This window comes from Thalia democratica, chromosome 8, assembly GCF_965202585.1.
Source record: "Thalia democratica chromosome 8, ktThaDemo2.hap1.1, whole genome shotgun sequence".
Taxonomy (NCBI): domain Eukaryota; kingdom Metazoa; phylum Chordata; class Thaliacea; order Salpida; family Salpidae; genus Thalia; species Thalia democratica.
The window spans coordinates 10,370,098-10,379,998 of record NC_139172.1 but is presented as its reverse complement, the minus strand read 5'-3'; positions in this window follow the sequence as shown (position 1 = coordinate 10,379,998).

Sequence of the window (9,901 nt, the reverse complement as noted above, 5' to 3'; positions counted from 1 at the left end):
TAAAAAGAATTTAAAGAGCTAGTATACAGACAAACAATATATCAAATTTGTTAGTTTATAAAGACTTTAATTTCTAAGAACTTTTGGGGCGGTCTATATCACTAGTTTATTAGTCAAAAAAGACACCTCTAAAAACTCTTAGAGACTAAAGTCTTAATTAATTAACAAATTTGAAGCATTGTTTGACTTAATCATAAAAATAAATATTATTCTCAAGTTTAATACAAACCACATTTTGAAAACTTGTTTTAAGCTTGAAATTCAAATAAATTCGAATAGATTCACCTAAAATTATCAATTGTATGGACAAACTATATCATGTTGTGTTATTAGATAGAATTGAGTTTTAGTGAATTTTCGTGCATGATAATTACTGACATCTAAAGTTTAGTATTTTTGATCGTGTTGTGTTTTGTCGATTATTGCAGATCATGCTTTGAAAAATGTTTTTTTTTGTATCACTGTTTCTTTACTTGTTTACACAGAGTAGATTAAGTGGTTTAGTTTCCTTCTATTACAACTATATTACATTATTAATAAATAAATGTTTTTTTTTTAGTCAGCTAAAAAAAACAACTTTAATTACTTTTCTCTCAAACCAGGTTTTCCAGATTCATTCTCATAACCGTCCACTTGTCATAATTCCGAAAATGATCTTCGCCCTTTACTATACATCTCCCATTTAAAAAATTAAAATTTTTGCCCTTTTATCAGTTATTGCCCCCTGATAGCCAAAATTGACCCAAGGGGTCTCGCTTTTTTATAGGAAACTTTGTAAAGCCTTAAGTATAATAACTATTGATGCCATCAAAATATTTACCTAGTTAATGTGTATATGTTTGCAACAAAGATTTTTGAACTTTTAAACAGTGTGAATTTATATTAATAATATTTTTTATTTTCAATAAAAGTATATATTAGTTATAAACTGTTTCTATAAAATATAAGCATCAAATAACTTAAGAATATAAAGTATTTCTGACAAACTTAATACTCTGACGACGTTTTAAACATACGTGATCAATGTCTGGGTTATATGTGCACACACAAAATATTTGGAACAACGCAAACTTAGGAAGTTGAACAGCTAGTTTTGCAAAAAAAAAAGGCATTTTACACCAAAAAATTAACATTTTTCTGTCAATTCACAGCTTTTAAAAGTATTGTTTTAGTAGTTTGTGTATTGTTTGTATTGTTGTTTTTTTATTAATTTTGTGCTTTTGTCATGTTACTTGATAAATAAACTATATTTGTTAACTTAATATTCTTTATTCTTTATTATATTAGCAAACTATTGATAAAAGCAGTATTAAGAATAAAGTATACACTTAAAACCTTTTTTTTACATAGTTTTATATTAACAGGATGGCCACAAGACCTGGAATTTGACAATTTAGGCTAAAAAACCTTGAATTTGAGAAATAAAAAAAACCTGGAATTTTAAACAAAAATCACTGAAAAACTTAGAATTTTAAACAGTTTTCACATGTTAAGTAGTAAAATTTTGATTTGAAGCGAAAAATCTATCATATAGATAAACATTTTTTTCATCATCATGTTTATTATTATTAAAAAACGCACCTAAAGTAGCTTTACAGTATCCTTTCAATGTTTATAGTACATAACACAGTTTTAAAACTTAACTTTCAACTAAAAACAGACTCAAAAACGTTTGATTAAAAAAACCTGGAAGAAATATGTTCAAAGCCAGTGGCCACCTTGTAAAAATTAATCATTTCATAGATTGTTTCACTTAAAATCTAGTACTCTAACAGCATAAGTTTTTATTCACATAATGTGGTTTTTAATTTTATCAAACGTTAAGAGAGTTTTCGTAAAGAACTTGCTGTATATCAAAAACTATACTTAATATTTAATTTAATTGATTTATAGTGATAGAGGTCCTGATGACTCATAATGTAAATTAAGTAATTTTAAAAAGCTAACCTTGCCAATATATTCTAACTAGCGTATCTTCGTGATATTAGTTAACTACTGTTCAAAATATCTTGATACAATTTATTAAACATTTTAACGTACAAATTAAATACATAAGACTCTACTTCACAACACTCAGTTAATTAACCGGTGACTTTGGTAGTTACCATCTACCAAAATACAAGTGTATTGAAAAGAAATATAATTAAGCATCGAGTACTTGATCTTTTTCTGCAACTTCTGTTATAAAATTAAAAAGCCGTAAAGCATGCGATATTGCAATTGATACATAAATAAATTTAAACCTAAATTATAAATCATACTACCAAACTAATAAGTCAACTAAAATCTATTCTAGCATTTTCAAACAAAATATTTAAAATATTTTGTTTCAGGTCTGAATTTATAATTAGTATTAATATTTACAATAGTAAGTTTATCACCAGCAAATTCCACTTGTTTATTTGAAGTTATAGAAGTTTTTTACAAAAAATTTCCTAAAAAGTTATAAACAATAGTCCTTAAATAAATAAAGTTTACACTTACAACTAACTAATAAAAATTATAAATACTGCAAATCTAAAATAACTCTTTTCAGTTGTTTTTAATTATTATACTGTTGTATTTTATTCTACTGTTCTGTAGCAAACTGGTTGTTAATTTAGTTTATAGAATAGTTTACCAATTTAGTTGTCTAACAAAAGTTCGACTAAAATTTTTAAAAATCAGTGTAACTTAACTTGCAATTACTTAAATATAGTTTAGATTTATTGTAATTCTATCTCAGCACAAAAATATTTTAAGATTAATTATTTGTCCAACCTTATATGTAGGGAAGTTTGTAAAAACTCCCAAACTATTTGCTCCGATTACATAACTTATACTAAAAATTTCTGCTCTTATTGAACGAACAGAATTACTAGATAAAGCAAAAAAAATAAGTCCAAACTATTTATTCATTTGTGTAATATTTTGAGGTAAATTTTTCTACTTTACTAAACTTGACCATTTGTTAAAATCAAACAACTTTTACAAAAAGTTGGTTGAAGTTGTTTAGAGAAGATAAGCAAGAAGTTTCTCTGAAAGTTTAAAATTAAATTCTGCTAACACAACAGCAAAACAATATTATAGTATACATGAAATAAGTTCTTTAAATGATATTTTCTCTTCCTAAAAGTTAAATTAAATAATATAAGCTAAATTTTTTTTGCCAGAAATTGCCTTCTTACGAATATATTAAACTGACAAAAAAGCTATTTCGTTTTTTTACTAGAATTGTTTTTTAAACAGATACTACCTGCCCCTCTAAATGGACATAACTGTTAAATGTAGTTATATCTTTTTTAAAATCAAACTTACAAATATAGTATACAACATTTACTAAATTAAAAAAAAAAAACATAAAAACAAATCTTCTGCATTTAATAAAGTAAAAAGTTACAAGACTTATAAGAGTTGTTATTTTGAGTATGAAGAGTAAAAACAATTGTAAAAACTAAATTTTGAATAAAACCTAAGATTAAAAAAAATAAATTAAATATTAAAGCTAAGATCTTTTTTATATTATAAAGCAAAAAGCTATTAACTAGGCGGAATTAAACGGCTAGGTATTATTGATCTTATAGAGTAGGGGTGGGCAACGTAAATAGTTGACGGGCCGGATCCAAAAAAAATTAGTCCTCACCGGGCCGGAGCATTTCGAGTCTGGTCTACCGGATTCAGTTGGATCCTTTTTTAGATCCAGATCTTTATTAAAAAATGTTTTCTGGATCCGGCTAAATACTAATTTTAGACAAGGTTCGTATCCGAATAGAACTAACTTCAAAAGACTTTGATCCGGCTGGATGCTAATTGATCTGGTGTTTTGAAATTTTGAATCAATTTTCAAATTATTAAGGTTTCAAGTATAAAATTTTAAGTTAATTTTTATTAAGTACTCATAATTCTGTATTTATTACAACTCTAGACAGAATTAATACTTATTAGTTTTATAAAAACAATAATTTACTTACTAAAAGTTACTCGAGCCTAAGGTTTAAAACTAAAATATCAAAAATTTTCAAATATTCAAAATTATCTAATTTTGGTAATCCTTGGCTTGAGGCTACATTAATAATATTATTCAGATGTTAATTAAGATTCCAATATTTAACTACTATCTTTTTATTTAAAAAAACTTACAAAGATTCATTCAATTTTTTTTGATTTTAAACTGTTATTACAAACATACACAAATAAATTTCCTAAACAAATCATACTTAAAGTTAATGAGATTTTGTTTTGAAATATTGTCATCAGTTGGTCATCATTGAACTTAACCATTTAATTAATCAAAAATTCCTTAATTAAAATATCAATAGAAGAAAAGAGTGCAAACTGTAGTCTCTACTTGAAATATTCTACTAAAATGTAAAGCTGGGCAGTTTTACTTAAAGTAGGTGTCAATGTTATTAAAAACTACTTTTCTTAACATTTATAAGAACAATTCACTACACATCTGGGAAAGACATCTTTTTTTTACATGTAATTTTTTATCAAAATCATAATGATAGGTAAGATCATCAAAGTTAGTTCGGCAAACAATTTTTTGGATAGCTTGAGAAAGAATTAATTCAACTGATTTGAAACAGAACAAGGTACTATAACAAAATAGTGTTTTTATTACTACAAAAGTTAAAAGCCATTTTTAAAAACGTTTAAGGTTAAAGTCTTAAAGTTTATATTGTGAAAATAATTTAAAAAAGGTTTTTTACAAATTTTGTAATATTTACATTGGCTTGTAGGATTTTATATAAATTTAGAAATGCCTAGCGGGCCGGATAAATTTTGTCCGCAGACCGGATTCCGTTTAAATTTAAAAAAGGTTTGGGGGCCGATCATTTTGACTCCCAGGGCCGGATCCGGCCTGCGGACCGTAAGTTGCCCACCCCTATTGTAGAGTAATCTACTGAATTCTCAAAACAGAATCTTTTTTCCAAATCAAAATCAGGCCTGATCGGGATAGTTCAAAAATGTTTAAAGTATTTAAAGCTAATTTTCACTTGTAGTATAAAGATATATATTTTATTTACTTAATATGATCTTCTAACTAGTAATTAAATGAAACTATGTAAACAACTTTTTTAATAAAAAAAAATTCCATCAACTTCGCCACAGAACAAAGGACAAGTTACGTATAGATTAGTGAATATAAAAAAAGAAAACTCTAACTAAATTAAAATTAAAGCAGAAAGTAAAGTTGTGTAATTATAAAAAGGAAGAAAAATATTATGACTTAATCTATAAACATTTTGTAATAGTATCAATTAAGAAATGCATTATGAAATGAGGCGGAAATTAAAAAAATAACTTTGGATCTTCCACTAAAATTTTTAAACTTCTTTAGCAACAAGTAAATGTGTATATTTGTAAACTCATAACAGTAACCAATTACTAATTTTAAAAGTATCTAAAACTTGTGCACGGCAATTGAAATTCTTATAATTCTGAGTAATTGATATTTATCTGTTGAAAAATATTTAGCCAGTATTTATTTCGGCAATCCCAAACAAGTATGTCTCGGATGCTGTTGTTGTTGATCGTGCGGTGAAGTTCATTGTTTATTATAATTCTGTCCTGGACAAGACATTAAAAGGTATCCGAGTGGTGTGCGACTCGACAACCGAAAGGTTTTTTTCGCGCACCAGGTCCCAGGACCAAATAATTTAAGCAATTTTATTTTTTTCGTTCAATAAACAACAGTATTATAAAAGAAAACTTTATTAATTTTGTTAATTAGACCTTCATGATTAAAAAAAAGAGATTTGACTTAAATAAGTTTTAGAACTTACTTAAACATACAATTTTTTAGAAGTAATGAGTTTTCTCTTTTCATAGATAATTATCTTATTTATTTTTATCGGAATTTTATTAATTAGATCTACATTAGCAGTTGTTTGTTTTGAAATATAAATTCTTTAAACTTTTGTAAGAATTTTAATTGTCATGTAAGTATCTGACATTGTTTTTTTTTTTGCTTGATAGTTTTATTAGAGCTTCTGTTATATACATAAACATTTTATTTATATTTAATTTTAATTGTAAGTAGTTTGTATCTACGAAAATAAGCTTGACTTGCTTCCAATTTATTAGATATGGTCGGATACAGATCTTAGCTAGAAAGGCCGGGTCTCACCTCAGATTTAAAAAAGTACAATATTAACAAAAAACTAAGGTTGTGTAAGACAAAAAAAAAAAACAATAAAAAATTTTATTTGGTTTAAAATATTTTTTTCCTATGACTTCTTTTTTAATATCTTAACTTTTTTAACAATAACATTTTTTTATTTAGCGGGGCAGATATGGAAAAAAATTAACCTTTGAAGGCCGTATTGTTACATGAACAATTATTAAAAAAATAAAAATAAATAGTTCAATTAAGAATATATTTAATAATCATATATTTTTTACATATGCTAAAAGTATAAAAATATTTTTAACACAAAGTTTTTGTTTGTATATATGCGTTACTTAGATTACTTTTTGTAATGAAAGATTATTAATATATTGTTTAGTAACTTTTTGCATTTTGCAACCAGCATTGTTTGCTTATAATAAAAATACTTACCGAGATTGTCACTTATTAGTACCACAGTGCATCACGTTATAATACTCTTAGCAACGCATATTACATTTACTGTACATTTAGAGCACTCTAGAAAAAAATAATTTCTAAGTATATTTCAATGATTTTAGAACACAAAGTTTAACAGTGTTCATAAGCTTATATACGTACTTTAAACACATCTTAACAGTGTAGCATTAAGCAGAAGTACGTTCTTAAGAAGTCTTGGTTAAAAATACACACCTACAACTTTAACCAATGTTTAATCACCAATGTTTACAGATGACCTAAAGTTTGACTGAATCAGAATATACATATTTACCACAAAAACTCTTTTTATTAAAGCTAAAAAAGTTTTCACGGACTGAATTGTTTATCGATACTCAAACTATTTGATTACACTTCTCAATAATTTAGTTAAGTATTATTTTATAATTATGTATAATAAGTAGATACATACTTGTCAATTAGCTCGTTCGTTTTTTTTGTAAGTATTTGAAGAATATACAATATGATCATCAGTATTTTGGTATGTATTTTTTGTTTCTTTTGATAAAATCTAATTTTTTTAAATAAATTATTGTTTAGATATTAATTTTACTTTCAGGTAGAATATTTTTGTTAAAGTAAAAACAAAAATTGCATTATGAACACTAAGTTTTTTTGGTATTAAATTACATACTTACAGAAAGTGCGTACTCAAGCGGAAGATGACTTTACTTTATAAATATCTGTAAATAAAATAGACAATTGTAGTAAAATTAACAAACAGAAAAAAAAACAAGTCTCGTTTTATCAAGATCTGCGTACAGAGACTTTCATTTTATGTGGGAATCTTTTGTAGAACTATATAAAAGAAGAGTTTAATTATTTTTAAACATAAACTTTTACACTGCTTTAAAAGATGACACTAGAAAATAATACAAAATTTAAAAAGTATTAAATTTTGATATGCATTAGTCTTTTTTGTATCTCTTTGTTTATGAAATAGTAATGCTTGTTTATGATGATTTTGTTTGCTTGTTTGAATCTCTACGACTTAACGCTTTATTACATGATATCTGAAATACAGTATTGTAGTTTTATATGTTCAATAAATTATTTGTAAAATGGGTTACTGGTAAATATATAGATTTAAAAAAATAAAATTGGTTAGGGATAGGGGTTGAAATGTTATTATTTTCCGGATAAACTATTACTTTACCTTCTTTGCATGATACTATGAATGAAAAAAAAAATCCAAAACTTTACTACATTGAACCATAGCACATGAAACTAAGTGGAGTAGTTTTGAAAACCAATCGTATGTTGTCCTGAAAAACAAGTGTCCTTTACTTAATCATGAAAGTAAAAAAATATTTTTAGAGATATGAAAGTAGATAAAAACTATTTAAAGTACAGTTTTAAATCAAAGATAGAGACAGGAACTCTAACGCTTGAAAAGAACAAGGGTTGCCTCATCAAGTAAACAACAAATTCTAAGTAAAAAAAAACAAAGTTATCTGATATTTGTTAATACCAAAACACAAGTTCTGAAAAGATACTCTATATTGGAACGGGTCTAAATTGCACGAGGTTACTAAAGTGCACGAGGGCACAAAATAGCACGAAGATACCTTATCACGAAGACAAATTTGAACGAAATTGCACAAGGGGATAACATTGTACGAAGACAAATCCGCACTAAGGGTCATTTTTTCACGAGAGTAAAAAAAAACAAAAAAAAAAAACACTAAAAGATAAATTAATAAAAAACAAAAAAAAAGTTGCTGACCGAGGGTAAGGGTTGATAGCTAAAAAATACTAATAAAAAAAAAAAAGTTACCTACCGAGGGTAAGGGTTAGGGGTGACAGTGATACTAAAAAAAATAAAAATAAAAATTAGTAAAGAAAAAAATAAGTTACCGACCGAGGGTAAGAGTTAGGAGTAACACTAATGATAAAAAAAAAATAAAATAAATATCACTATAAAACTTAAAAAACAAAAAATCAACCCGTGCAAAAGTATTACCGTGCAAAATTGTCTGCTCGTGGAAAATTGTCTTCGTACAAAAGTATCTTAGTGCAATTTTGTCCCCTCATGCAACTTCGTACGCTCGTGAAAATTTGACGGCTGACCACTCAATATATATATCAGTGATCTACCGGATCTGAATGGTTTTTAAACTAAACTTAGACTTTAATGTCTTATGATAAAAGCTAAAGTTAACACTAAGTTTTGATCATAAAATTTAGATCAGCGATTCTTAGCCTGGGGTAAATTTACCTCTAATGGTAAATCACTTTATTTTAGGGGATAAATTTTCTTTATTACAAGTTATGTATATTTATGTTTTTTAATTGTTTTATAGTTTATAAGTAAATATTTATCTATAATTTTTTAAAGTTAAATAAACTCTTTAAATTTTACTATTATTTATATTTAGTAAGCATGAAGTTTAAAAAGTCTAGTATTTTTGTTCAAATGAAGCACTGTTTTGTATATTGGGGTTAAATTTGGTAATTACCTTCCAAAAAGGGGTAAATTTTTTAATCTTCCAAAAAGTGGTAAAAAACGAAAAAAGGTAAAGAACTGCTGACTTAGATGATTAGAACACAAACTCATGGTCGGCTAAAACTACCGTGAGCTCGTATATATACGTTTAAAAAGAGCTTTTGGTCGAAAAATAAGATAGGTGTTTGAAAACTAAAAATGTTTAGAGCTTTATTTTAATATAATTACTTTTTTACAAAAATAAACATAATTGTTTTTAAACATTTTGCTTACAAAAGCCTTAAAAAATAGTCGTGTGTAAAATCAGAAACTTCTGAATTGTTTTTTGTAGATTCTTTGTTATATGTACTCTAGTATAAGAAAAAAAAGAATTTGTACATGAGTGCAAAGTTCAAGAATGATATTAGTTTGATATGTTAGTGTTCGATAATTTTATAACCGAAAAATATACTTCTTAAAAGCTAACTCTTACGAATAATTTTGATACATTCGTTGTAACATTATGTATTGATGTCGGTATGTAACTAAATTATGCTGCAAAAGCCAGAAAACTAAAAAAATAATTTAAAGTTATATTTCAATGTTATAAATTAACTATGTTTGTAAGTTTTCAGTTCAATTAACTTTGTTATAGAATAAGAGTGGAAAAAATGCGATTTGCAGATAAAACTGGCTTGCCATTATACTTTTAAAGATTAAAATTTGTACTTAACAAATATATAAAAAGAATAGTAACAATTTTTTTTTTGGTTCAACTAAAAACCAAAATTTGCAAAAAAATCTTAATATTAGTTTTTGACCATTTCCAAAAACTGGTCAATACAAAAAAAACTTAATCTAAACACCATTTGAATTAATAACACATG